The following is a 14,530-nucleotide window of genomic DNA, read 5'->3' as shown; positions in this document are numbered from 1 at the left end:
AAAAAAGAATTGGTTTCCTTTGTTATCAATAGGTTGAAATCTAAAAATAAAGGGCAATCACTTGAGCATACAGGGAAGATAGAGATAACAAAGTTTCTTCTCAGGTATCAACCAGTGGGGTAGTACAGAGAGGGCAAACTGAGGATGCTTTCAAAAAAAGGACCTGCCTTAGCATGCTGAGACAGAACATCTATTTGTTCTCAGTCTAAAAGATGTCTTGGAGGCAAACGCCTTCTCAGTCTGGATTATCTCACCAGTCATAGAGGTGACACAGAGATGATGATGAAGAAAAGAGTTGTCACGCCAGACTTCTGGAATTTTACCATTTGCTTCCATGCCCAGCCTCTTTTTTAGCATGCTTCTCCAATATCAACTAGTTGCTGTCAGAGAAATGTGCTCCATAGGTTGATCTTTTGGAAGCAGAACATCAGGACTTCTTTCAAAGTGTCTTGCATTCCCAGTGTTTCCATTAACAGTCAAACATATTAACCATTTGTGCCACCTAGTATTATGCTGTTAAGTGCCATCAAGTTGGTTCTGACTCGCAATTACTCTGTATAGGGTTTCTGACTAGCAACTTGTGGGTTGGAAGAAAGTCCTGATGATCTACTTCTGAAAGATTGACCTATGGAACACATTTCTCTGACAGCCTTGTGGTTAACAGTCTACTACTTATCCTATAGCATTGCACCAAGGCTCTATTACAGGCTACATTCAATTCTGCCTTATTTTGTGTTCTTTAGTTATGTGTTCCCATTTCTACTCTATGAATTCCTTGTAATGGAAACTAAACATTCCTCCTCTCCCTTTCTTCTTTCCCAACCTTTCCTTCTACACCCTGTTTGTAATAAATAGTCCATGAGGTATTTGACATCAAAGAAAATAGATGAATTAAGTTGTATTTACAAAATCTCTTTCTTTTTTTTTTTTTTAAATCAAGTCTAGCCCTGTGCAAAATAAGGAAGAAAGACAAGTTTAATGAAGTATGATCCTAGCTACCTTTTTTACAACTCATTCTTCAACTTGTGTCCTCTCGGGTTACTCACTTCTTTCACTGTAGTCATAAATTAATAATTAAAAGAAAAACAAAAACCCGCAACTATCAAGTTGACTAACTCATTTTTAAATGCTATAGAGTCCGTTCTGACTCATAGCAACCTTGTATAGGTCTTCCAATGAGTGACTTTTGAATTTGAACCAACAAACTTGTCATTAGCAATCTAGTGCTTATCTTACAGTACCAAACCAAGACTTGAAGACTCACAGTGACCTTATGTAGAGTTTCCAAGACTGTAAGTCTTTATAGGAGCTGATAGCCTCATCCTTCTTCTATGGAGCAGCTGGTGGGTTTGAACCTTGTAGTTAGCAGAGCAGCACCTAACCCACAGAACCATCAGTCATAGCATGTTTCAAACCCCCAATCTATCAGAAATGCCCTTTCTTGCTTCACATTTCTGAAGTAAATCATGTTTACAGATTTTTTTAGGTAAAAACTTGTTTTCTGGTACACTAATTCATGATTCAATGATTAGATGTGTGCTAGTTCTAAAAGTATTTTGTAAGAGGTTTCTGGAACTATAATATACCTTTATGTCTAATTCCAGGCTGTTCAGTAAACCAATGAAAAAATAATGTGTAGTAAGGAAGCTTTCTGGTGTCCTTCAAATCATTCAGCCTGCAACCTGCTTTAAGATCTTGTTAGGAAAAGGCATCCACACAATGAATATGAAAAATTGAGATTTAAGAGAACATCAATCATTTGATTTTCAAAAAGTCAAGTCAAGGCGGCTGTTGCCAAAAGCCTCAGAAATGAACAGCTGTCTGAGATGAACCATGTATATTATGTATTTAAGTGGATCAATCTTAGAAATTTAAGCAAGAAGTAGGTGAAGCTCGATGTTTCCTTATTCTTTGAAAGCCCTGGATACCCTCCTTCACTTGATTTTCCTATGTGTAATTTTACTGTAGGCTGTCAGAATGCCAATATGTAAATGATCATTTGATCATTACAAGTTAACTAGGTAACTTAAGCTAAAGAAAAGAGCCAAAGCAGAGTTACTCTGGGCTCTCTAGAGAAGCAAAACCAGTGAAATTCATATAAGTATATATAAATAGGTGTTTATATCAAGGAAGAGGCTCATACAGTTGTAGAGGTGAGGCAGTCCCAAGACAATGGGTCAAATGAACCAGGATTAGCAGGTCAGATGGTAAGCAGGTATGCCAAAGAGGTAAAATGGCAAGCTGCTGACAATTCTTAGCATCTGAAGATAATAGTGCAGACCATTGACTCAAGTCTAAACAGAACCAGCAGAGAGCAAGTAAACTTTGCCTGGGTGTCCAAAATATTGGAAGCAGGATATATCCCAGAGAAAACTTTCTTTCAATTGAATGGCTATTCATAGAAGACCTCATCATAGATTTGATTACATTATATTAGATCTCATCACGGGGGATGATGTCATAGTGATCTTGTATAGGGCTGCCACACCACCGAGAACCCTGGCTCAATCAAGTTGACACACAACCTTAATTATCACAGACGGTAACTGAGAAAGAAAATCTGCTGTACTTGTGGATTGTTCATGTGACCAACAGAGATATCATTTGCCAGATTGCTTATGCCCATTTAGAAGGGGATATGATTGTCTGTGCAGTTTATGCTCACAAACTCCCAAAGTATGGCGTGAAAGTTGGCCTGACAAATTATGCTGTGGCATATTGTACTGGCCTGCTGCTGGCCTGCAGGCTTCTCAATCAGTGTGGTATGGACAAAATCTATGATGGCCAAGTGGAGGAAAACGAACATGAAAACCATATGGAAAGCAATGATGGTCAACCTGGTGCCTTCACCTGATACTTAGATACAGGCTTTGCCAAAACTACTACTGGAAATAAAGTTTTTGGGTCTCTGAAGGGCACTGTGGATGGAGGCTTGTCTATTCCTCACAGTACCAAGCAATTCTCTGGTTATGATTCAGAAAACAAGGAATTCAATGTAGAAAGAAGTACATCAGAAACACATCATGGGTCAGAATGTTGCAGATCATATGTGTTACCTAATGGAAAAACATGATGATACATAAAGAACAACATAACTCCAGACATGATGGAGGAAACGTATAAGAAAGCACGTACTGCTATCCAAGAGAATCCTGTTTATGAGAAGAAGCCTAAGAAAGATGTTAAAAAGAAGAGGTGGAATCATCCCAAAAAGTCCCTTGCCCAGAAGAAAGATTGGGTAACTCAGAAGAAGGCAAGCTTTCTCAGAGCTCAGGAGCAGCAAAATGGTTCTGTTGCTGTTGTTGTTGTAAAGTGCCTTCAACCCGATTCTGACCCACAGTGACCCTGTATAGGGTTTCCAAGGAGTAGCTGGTAAACTTGAACCACCGACTTTGCAGTTCAAATGACTTTGCAGCCTGATGCATTAGTCCAGAGCGCCACACCAGTACTGCTGTTGTTAAGTCAGCTCTAATTATTAGAGATACTGTGTAGAGTTTCTGAGGAGTTTCTGGTGGTTGTGGACCACCAGCCTAGCAGTTAGCAGTCCAGTGATTATCCTACAGGACATGCCAGGACCTCGGGACATAATTCTAGGTGGAAGAAATTGAAGGATAGCTTACCACCTTTAGCTCATCTTTGATTTTTGGAGATGAATTCTTAACTGAGCACAATATCAGTGAAGACAGCAGAGATCATAGAGTAGAAACACTTATTCTACTAATAGGATGCACTAATGACACAAGACACTTTACTTTAGGGGCCCAAATTGTCCCATATTAAAAGTGAAATTGTCAGATTAAAGGGTCTCCAAGGTCCCTTTCCACCTCAAATGTTCTAGTTCAGAAAACTATTTGTGATATTTTGAACCTATCAGTTTTATGATTAAAATTTTCACTCATACCCACTTTTCCCTTGTGCAATATCAGGAGCTTAGCAGTAGATTAAGTAGAGTGTTCAATTTCCAGGTCTTTGAATCTGAAAAATATGATGTCACTTTTTCATTATTGATTTTAATTGTGTGTTTTGGTTTATGGGGCATAAAATAGATTGTGAAAAATAGACTCCAAGCTGCGCTGCTGAATCATTAGATGTTGCATGTCATTTTCAGATAAAGTTTTCTAAAAAGATATGCCTACAGATAGACCGTCAACTGTGAAGTCATCTAAAGTTATGTTTTGCTTTGAATCTTTCAAGTGGAGACAAATGTCTAGTTGACAGGGGAGGGTCAATACAATTTTGAAAACTGTGAGGATAATACAGAGATTGAAAAGTCCTGCAACTGGAACAACTTTTGTCCCATAGGTTCATGCATTCTTTCAACAAATACCTATTGAATACCTAAAATGTAGCAGGCACTGTGCTAATCACTAAAGAATAAGGAATAACAAGATAAACTTGATTCTTGTCCCAATGAAGCTTATAGTTTAGAAGGTGTTTTGAGAGCTTTTTAACAAGCAGTTTACAATAAGGTGCTAATCCAAAAGTTAGCAGTTCAAACCCACCCAATGGCTCCATTGGGGGAGGGGGGGTTGACGCTTTTCAATTCTGCAACACATGGGGTTGCCATGAGTCAGGGGTCAACTCTATGGCAGTTAATAACAACAAAAACATGAGAGTTTCATGGGAGATAAAGACTAGAGTTGGACCTCAGGAAAGCCGTCTTTCAATAGTGCATGTGCAAATTGAAAGATAGCTCTAATATTCCTTTTAAGCCTTCCAGTTCTTTTATACATACCTTACATGAAATTATTCCTTTTTATGCCCCTGAGCATAGTTTATCAGAAGCTCTTTTATGTGGGGCCATCAAGATTTAACCCCAGATGTATCTAATCACAGAAGAGGGAAATATGATTATCTTTTATCCCTGTTCTGAGCATGTAGTTAATACACCCTAGAATATTTTTTACTCTGTTAATACTATAATAATAGTGATGATAAGAATAATCAGACACAAAAAGAATAATGAAGATGCCGAGTTTGAATGCCTAGAATAAAGTTTATAATTCTATACCTGTATTAGTCTGCATTCCTCCAAAAGCAGTCCCTAGAACAAGGTTTGGGTAAAACAAAAACCTATTGCCATTGGAATCAATTTCACCTCAAAGCAACTCTACTGTTGCTGTTCAGTTCCATTGAACCAGTTCTGACTTATGGTGATCCTGTATAGGGTTTCTGAGTTGAATATTTATAGAAGCAGACTGCCATATCTTTCTTCAAAGAAGCAACTGGTGTGTTTCAGCCAACACTAACAGAACTCCTCAAATTTGAGTGGTTGTTGTTAGGTGCTGTTGAGTCACTTCTGACTCATAGCTGCCCTATGCACAATAGAAGGAAATGCTGCCTTGTCCTGTGCTATCATCACAATTCTTGTTATATTTAAGTCCACTGCCACTGTCACTCTAAAGGAGCTCTGGTAGCATAGTGGTTACAAGTCAGGCTTCTAATCTCAAGGTCAGAAGTTCAAAACAACCAGCAGTTCCATGGGAGAAAGATGAGGCTTTCTGCTCTCATAAAGATTTATAGCATTAGAAACCCTAACAGGGTCGCTGTGAGTTGGAACTGACTCCACGGCACATAACCACCACCATCACTGTCACTGTGTCAATTCAGCTCATTGGGAGTCTTCCTCTTTTTCACTGACCTATCACTTTTTCAAGGATGATGCCATTCTCAAAGGGCTGGTACCTCCTGATAACATTTCTGAAGTATGGAAGATGAAGTCTCACCATCCTGGCTTTCAAGGAACATTCTAGCTCTCCTTCTCCCAACACAGATCTGTCTGTCTTTTAATATTCTCCTCTAACACCATAACTCAAATGCATTGATTATTCTATTGTCTTCTTTATTCATTATCCAACTTTCACATGCATATGAGGCTATTGAAACTACCATGACTTGAGTAAGGCGCACCTTAGTCCGAAAACTGATCTCTTTCTTCCTTAACACATTAAAGAGATCTTGCACAGCAGATTTGCCTAATGCAATACATCATTTGATTTCTAATTCCAGGAGTGTTGATTATGGAACCAAGAAAAATGAAGTCTTTGACAATATCTGTCTTTTCTCTATTTGTCATGATGGTATTTATTGGTCTAATTGTGAGGAATTTAGTTTTCTTTACATTGAGGTACAATTCATATTGAAGACTGTAGTCTTTGATTTTCATCAGTAAATATTTTAAGCCCTCTTCACTTTCAGCAAGCTAGGTTTTATATCACAGGTTGATGAGTTAATGAGTCTTCCTCCAATCTTGATGCCATGTTCTTCATATAATCCAGTTTCTTGGATTATTTGCTCAGCATAAATACTGAATAAGTAGGGTAAAAAATATTCAACCCTGGTACACATCTTTCCTGATTTCAAGCTATTCAGTATCCTTTTGTTCTCAGCTAGCAACTGCCTCTTGATTTGTGTACAGGCTCCTCATGATTCCAATTAAGTGTTTTTGAATACTCATTCTTCTCAATGTTATCCATAGTTTTTCATGATCTACACAGTCAAATGCCTATGTATATACAACAAAGCACAAGAAAACATCTTTCTCTCATTCTCTGCTTTCAGCCAAGATCCATATGACTTCAGTAATGTTCATGTCTTCTTCATAATCCAACTTGAATTTTGAGTAGTTCTCTGTTGATGTATTGTGGCAACCATTGCTTAATTACCTTCAGAAAAAATTTAACTGCATGTGATATTAATGATATTATCACATGATTTCCACATTCTGTTCTGTCACCTCTCTGTAGAATGGTCAGAAATATGGATCACTTCTAGCCAGTCATCCAGGTACTGTCTTCCAAGTTTCTTGGCATAGATAAGTGAGGATTTCCAGCACTGGATTAGTTTTTTGGAATATTTCAATTTGCATTCCATGAACTCCTGAAGTCTTCTTTTTTGCCAGTGCCTCCAGTACAGCTTGACCTTCTTCCTTCAGTAATATTGGAACTAGATCATATGTTACCTCTTGAAATAGCTGAACATCAACCATTTCTTTTCAGTACTATGACTCTGTGTATTCCTTCCCTCTTCTTTTGATGCTTTTTGCATCATTCAATATTTTGCTCATAGAATCTTTCAATATTAGAAGTTGAGGTTTGACTATTTTCTTCAGCTATTTCAGCTTGAGAAATGCTGCACACGATCTTCTCTTTCAGTTTTCTAACTCCTAGCCTTTGCACATTTTAATATAATATATACTATGGCTTGTCAAGGAGCTCTGGTAGTGCAGTGGTTATAAGTCGGGTTGCTAACCTCAAGGTCAGAAGTTCAAAACTGCCAGCCATTCTGCAGGGGAAAGGTGAGGCTTTCTGTTCCCATAATGATTTATAGCCTCAGAAACCCTATGCAGGGACACCATGAGTCAAACTGAGTCCATGGCACACCACCACCACCACCACCACGTCTTCTCAAACCACTCTTTGACATTTTCTGTTCAGCTCTTTTATCTCCTCATTTCTTCCATTCACTTTAGCTTCTCTACACTCAAGAGCAAGTTTCAGAGTCTCTTCTGACATCCATTTGTCTTTTCTTCCTTTCCTGTCTTTTTAATGACCATTTGCATTCTACCTGTATGATGTTCTTGATGTCATTCCACAACTCTTTTGATCTGGATCATTAGTGTCTATTTCATCAAATCTGTTATTGAGATGATCTCTAGATTCAGGTGGGATATATTCAAGATAATATTTTGACTTTTGTGGACTTGTTTTCATTTTCTTGTTTCAACCTGAACTTGTATATGACCAAGACTGGGGATCTGTTCCACAGTCTTTTCTTGGCCTTGTTTTGTGATAAGCACTGGATTGTAACCCACAAGGTTTGCAATTCAAGCCCATGAGCCACTTTGTGGGAGAAAGATGAGGCTTTCTGCTCCTGAAAAGATTTAAAGCCTCAGAAAACCTATACAGGGTCACTATGAATCACACGCAACTCAGCAGCACTTAACGTTTTCCATTTCTTCCTACAGATAAGTTCAACTTGATTCTTGAGTATTCCATATGATAAAGTCCATGGATATAGTTACCTTTTATGTTGTTTAAAAAGGGTATTCACAATGAGTAAGTCATTGGTCTTACAAAATTCCATCATGTGGTCTGTAATATAATTTATATTACTAAAGTCATATTTTCCAACTACAGATCCTTCTTTGTTTCCAACTTTTGCATCCCAATCATTAGTAATTATCAATGCATCTAGATTGCATGTTTGATCAATTTCAGACTAAAGAAGTTGGTAGAATTCCTCAGTTTCATCATCGCTGGCTTTAATGGTTGGTATGTAATTTTAAATAATAATGGTATTTTCCTTGTCAGTGTATGGATATTATCCTATCATAGACAGCATTGTACTTCAAGACAGATCTTGAAATGCTCTTTTTGACAATGAATGTGATGCCATTCCTTTTCAATTTGTCAATCCCAACATAGAAACACCTATTATTGTCTGATTCAAATGCCCAATACCAGTCCATTTAGCTCACTAATGTCTAGGATATTGACCTTTATGTGTTCCACTGCATTTTTGACAACTTCCAATTTGCTTAGTTTCGTACTACATACATTTCATGTTCTGATTATCAGTGAATGTTTTTCAGCTGTTTCTCCTCATTTTGTGTTGTTTCCCACCAGCAAGTGAAAGTGTCAAATGCTTATTTCATTCACATCATTGCAATCAACTCTATTTTGAGAATGCAGATCTTCCCCATTAGTATTTTGAGTGCCTTAACAGCTTGAGAGGCTCATCCTCTGGAACTATATCAGACAATGTTTTGCTGCTATTCATAGGTTTTCCGTGGCTAAACATTCATAAGTAGTCCACCTTTCCATTTTCCTGTCTGTCTTACTCTGGAAGCTCCACTGAAAACTGCGCATTATGGGCAACCCTGTTGGTATTTAAAATATCAGTGACATAGCTTCCACCATCACTGCAACATACATCACCACTGTATGACAAACTGACAGACAAGTGGTGACAAATTTGGGTACAGGTAGTTTATTGAAAGTACAGAAAGGACATGAGAAAATGAGATTGAGAAGGGAAGAAAGGGAAATGTGTAGTCAGGCAATCAGGAGTCAATTTTTCAGCACGCCTTTCTGTGGTCCATGGAATTTGACATCAGACTGGGGGTGTAAATGTAATCACTGAAACATTCACTGAGCATTTTCCATTTTCTTGTCACTGTTTAGATGTTTCATTTCAAGGTCTTCCTAACACACCATTCTATGAATGAGTACTTTGCTATTGCCTTTTTACAGAAGAAATAGAGTTCTTAGCTGGTAAATAATCTGATTAAGATTATGCAGTTTAAGTGGCAGAGTCAGAGCTGAAATCATCAACAGTTAATATCCTCCCAGAGTCATTGTTCTTAATCACAGTACTACATTACCACTTATATAACACTTTTAAGTGTTCATATATCCCAGCTTCCCTCTTCCATATCCCATTTAAAGATGGCAAAACCAACGCATCAAGAGCCAAGTATACTTCCCAAGGATGTAGAAGTAGGTTACAAGACCTGTATCACCTGTCTCTCTCTAGTATACTGTCTACATGTTTTTCCTTCTACTGAGAAACTCTTCCCTGTCTCCTGTGCCACTCTCCTTGCCCACTCTTCTTATAGTTTTTGTCGTTGCTGTTATGTGCCATTAAGTTGGTTCCAACTCATAGTGACCCTATTCCTACTCGTAGCAACCGTGTATTGGGTTTCCAAGGAACTGTAGGTGAATTTGATGGTATAATTCAAGCCACTCTTGTTATCCTTCATCTGGTTGTTGTTGTGGTTAAGTGCTATCAAGTCGGTTCCGACCCATAGCGACCCTGTACCAGTAATGCCTGCAAAATCTTCAGGTCTTAACCTAGGAAACCCTCTTTAACTCCCAAACCTGATTAGATTCCTCATTTATATATTTCCACAGCATACATGATGTAGAACACAATGGCACTCAGCTCACTATATTCAACTGCCTATTGTTTATTTGGATCATGTACTATGAACTCAAAATGAGCATGGAAGATGGATAAATAAATGAATAAATGATGCTATCTACTTTTCTCAGGACCAACCAAACATAACTTCTCCCATACTCTAAAGAAAGCACAGATCTACCTTCAATACAAATATTTATATATTATAATTAATAATCGTCCACTAGAGTTTTCCCCTAGTCATTAAATAGAACTTATTTGGAACAGAATAAATAAATTTCATGATTTTTAAAGACTCTTTTATGGATGAAAAGGGGTTGAGGGACAATTCTACTTCAATATGGGCTACTTCTCCTGCCTGTAAGCCACAATGGATCCTTCTAAAGGAGCTCTAAGGAGTTCTAGTAGCGTGGTGGTTACAAGTCAGGCTGCTAACTTCAAGGTAAGCAATTTGAAACTACCAGCTGCTTTATGGAAGAAAGACATGCTTTTCTGCTTCCATAAAGATGTACATCCTCAGAAACACTATACAGGGTATTTATGAGTCAGAACCGACTTCATGGCACACCATCACCAAAGGATCTCTGGATGGTATGTTCAGGAAACTGCTCAGATCCCAAGATCCTGCAGGGCAGGTATCCTGAGGATGATGTTATTAATGATGCAAGAACAGAGTGTGGTGATTTATTCCTCCCCTTATTACTCTCTTAGGATTTAGAGATTTATGGGTATGTCCTTATGCAGACCAGTAAAACAAGAGCCAGAACCTGGGGAACCAATAAAAGAATATGTGTGATGACTAGTTGCAACTATCACAATTGTAAAGGTAGAAGTTTAGTAACAAAACGGAAGAGTAGTTAATACACAGTCCAGAAACAAAGGACCCTAGGACCATCAAGGGAGAAGGGCACAAGCAGATATGTGAGACCTTATCCAGAGAAACAGCGATACCAGAGATAGAGGGAGAGACTGGGACATGTATAGAGGGAGAAGCTGAGGACTGTAGATTCATGGGAAGAGAGGGACTAAGAACTGGTTGCCAGGAGACACATGAAGAGATGGTGGCTAGGAGGCAGACTTGCAGAATGTGCTCTTTGGTGGTGTAAATTATTATATATGCCTGAGTGTTTAAAAAAAAGAGCTAAAATGAAATAGAGGAAATACTGCTATCTGATGGTACATGGAGGGGATTATAATCATTGTAATGAAGCTAGGTGTATGATTCATTGAATGTAAAACTGATGATCTGCCCTGTAATCTTTCACTCAATTCACAATAAAAACTTAAAAGAAACAAACAAACTTCCTTTTAAACAAAACAAAACAAAACAAAAAAATAATGTGTGTGCTAATGTCTGGAAGGTCTTAAATTCAGTTACAGGTAAGGTTCTTACTGTCTGCATGCTCTCACACACTCGCTTACATTGTAGGAACCTCACCCTCCTCTACTGTAAAATGGGGATAAAATTTCCAGCTTGTTAGGTTAAATGAGATAATGCATGAAAAGGAACTAATAATTTTACAGCTGTTTGCTTTACTTGTTTGTAAAAGATATATGATCACATGAAGGCCAAAAAGTATCTTATTTTCAGTAGAAATGGAAAAACCCAATTTGCTAGTACAATTACAATGTAAATACCTTTCTGTGTTTCTCAAATGTTAGCCTGTAACAGGCTTACCTGAAATGCTTATGCAAATAAAGATAGATAAATTCACTCTACAGAATTTCTACTCTACTACTTCAAGTGAAGTCAAGAGTTTTTTGTGTTTTTTTTTTAAGTTCACAAGTTGCATGTGTGCTTCTGGTCCTTGAACTCACATTTAGGGCATCAAAACCAAATATTTAGCATTTGAAAATCACCTGGAACATACTGTGTGCTAACTATGAATGAATGTTACTTAGCTGTCTATTAAGCATTGCTCACAATAAGAGTATGAGGATTTCACTTTTCTGAAATGCAAACCACAGATTTTCCACCATGGCAGCAGCTGTGTGGTGAATATCTCAAATCCTCTGAACTGTTCTTTGGTTTATTACTCTCTAAAGAGACATCCAATTCTTTTAAATTAAAATTTTTGTTTTCTTCTATTTAATCATGTTTCATGGTATTGGAGGATAATATTGAAAGTGCCATGGGCTGCCAAAAGATCCAATAGATCTGTTTTGGAAGAAGTGCAGCCAGAGGGCTCCTTGGAAGCCAAGATAGCCAAACTTCGTCTCTCATACTTCAGGCATATTGTCAAGAGGGACCAGTCACTGGAGAAGGATATCATGTTTGGTAAGGTGGAGGGTCAGAGATAAAGAGGAAGACACCCAATGAGATAGATTGGCCACATGGCAACATCGATGGACTCAAGTGTGGCAACAATAGTGAGGTTGGTCCAGGATCAGCAGTGTTTCGTTCTGCTGTGCATGTCACTATGAGTTGGTGCCAACTTGATGATACCTAACAATCATGCTTCAAACTCCTGACAATGTTTCAAACTCTTACATTTTTAAGAAGAGTAACCCTTCATTTCCAAAATTTGGACAGCAAAAGGGCATGGAATTGTAATGACTCCTTGGACATTATGAACTAAAAACAGATGATCATCTTAGTGGCTAACTTCAAGCAGATAAAATTTTACTCCAAGAGAAAAGTTTCTCGGCTTCTACTTCCACCGAAGCACTAAGAAGAAAAGCTAGAACAAAGATCTGAAAAAGGATCCTGAACCTAAATAGAGGCTTTCTCAACCTGAGTTGATTAGGTATTGAGTGGGAGATGAGGAGGAACCCGGAAGGTGGCCTGACTCAATTCTCAGGATAGCACTTAAAATTAACAATTCATCATTAGAAACAACAGTAGAAGAAATACAAATTGGATTGAACTCCAGATCTTTTTTTTCTTTCTAACCAAGATGTTTGCTTCTACTATGGACCCTCCTGAGAATGTAAGGCACCATTTTAGAAATACAGCAAGGTCTGCAGAATCCCTGTCTATTTAAATTATTCCAGGTGTACAATTCTTCCATCTTATGGAAATCCAAAATCTTAACTTTTTGCCAAGACATTGGATTTAGAAGGACTCCTGCAGCACTAGAAATTGAGTTGAACATATGGTCCGAGATTCATTAATTATTTTTTTCAACTAATTACCAAACACCTTCTATGTGTCAGCCATTGTATTAGACCCTCACGGTATGGGATGAACTCATTTCATCCCCATCTTCTTAGAATTTACAATTTAGTGGGCAAGGCAAACATTGAACAATCAATGTCATGAATCAAAATGTGTATGAATTACTGAACGGAAAATCAATTTGTTGTACAAACCTTTACCCAAATCACAATAAAAAGTTAAAAACAGAAAAATGCAGATTCCAGGTTCCACCCTCAGTGATCTCAATAAGTGTGGAATAGAGGCAGGAACCTGAATTTTTCACAAGTTCTCCCAAATTCTGATGTAGCTGGTCTTTATATAATTTTCTAGAAATGCTGCTTTATTGAAAGGCTATCATGATTTGCTGATGGATTTTTTATGCAGGCTCATTAATTGAAGTAAGCCAGATTCTCTCCATTTTAATAAAAAAGTTATTCAAAATTAAATCTCTGTGGTTCCTACATTCTCTTCCTCTGGTATTTGAAAGTCCTCTGGGAAGTTGCTTTAATTAAGTAATTCATGGAGAGAGCACCTGTTCAGGATGACTTGGATTTATTTGAAAAGCAATGATTAAAACCCCAAATCTCTCTATTCCTAGAAGGATAAGAGACATAGATAATAATCGTCAAAAGAGGAAGGGAGACAAGAATGTATGTTACATTGTGTCTTAGTCAAGATTCTCTAGAGAAACAGAACCAGTGAAATAGATAAATGACTGAAGATGAATAGATACATTTATAGACAGAAAAATGTATTTTAAGGTATTTAAATTATTTTGGCTGTTGTTCTTGTTAACTGCTGTTGACTTAGTTGTGACTCATAGTGACACTGTATAGGGTTTCTGTTGAGCAGCTGATGTATTTGAGCTGTCAACCTTATGCTGATCCCACAGTGCCATACCAAGAGTCCTAAATCTGTGGGTTGAATAATAGACTGAAGATTTCTGCAGGCTTGTGCCCCAAAAATCTGGCATAAGGTGATGGTAAAATGAAAGGTGTGAAAGTTCTGACAAAATGTCTAGTTTAAGTCTGAAAACAGAATATACCTTTTTACTATTAAGTTATTCAATTGACTGGATGAAACCCACCCACAGTATGGAGGTTAACATGCTTTACTTTTACTTAAGGAAAACTGATTTAATCACATGGAACAATGTCATAACAGGATTTAGACTTGTGTTTGTCCAAAACTGGGCACTATAGCCTAGGCAAGTTGAAAAATTACCATCACTGCTAAAAACATATAAAATTAACCATCACTGACTGCACATAGTTTCAAGCCTCAGCTGAGCTTCCAGATGAAAACAGTCTAGGAAGAAGGAAAGACAGGCTACTTTTTAATGTTTAGTCAATGAAAACCTTATGAATAGCAGTGGAACACTGTCAGCACCAGATATTGAATACTGAAACATGATGAAGAGCACCAGAATAATGTCAAATACAGTGCTGGACAATGAGTCCCTCAGGT

General features: G+C 37.7%; 1 pseudogene; it reads left to right on the top strand.

Annotated features, from left to right (window-relative positions):
* Positions 1-10,785, top strand: part of LOC102828808 — a 29,171-nt pseudogene extending 18,386 nt beyond the window's left edge.
* Positions 10,786-14,530: the final 3,745 nt, after the last annotated feature.

Source organism: Chrysochloris asiatica, unplaced genomic scaffold, assembly GCF_000296735.1.
Source record: "Chrysochloris asiatica unplaced genomic scaffold, ChrAsi1.0 scaffold00073, whole genome shotgun sequence".
Taxonomy (NCBI): Eukaryota; Metazoa; Chordata; class Mammalia; order Afrosoricida; family Chrysochloridae; genus Chrysochloris; species Chrysochloris asiatica.
This window is presented reverse-complemented; position numbering and strand designations above follow the sequence as displayed.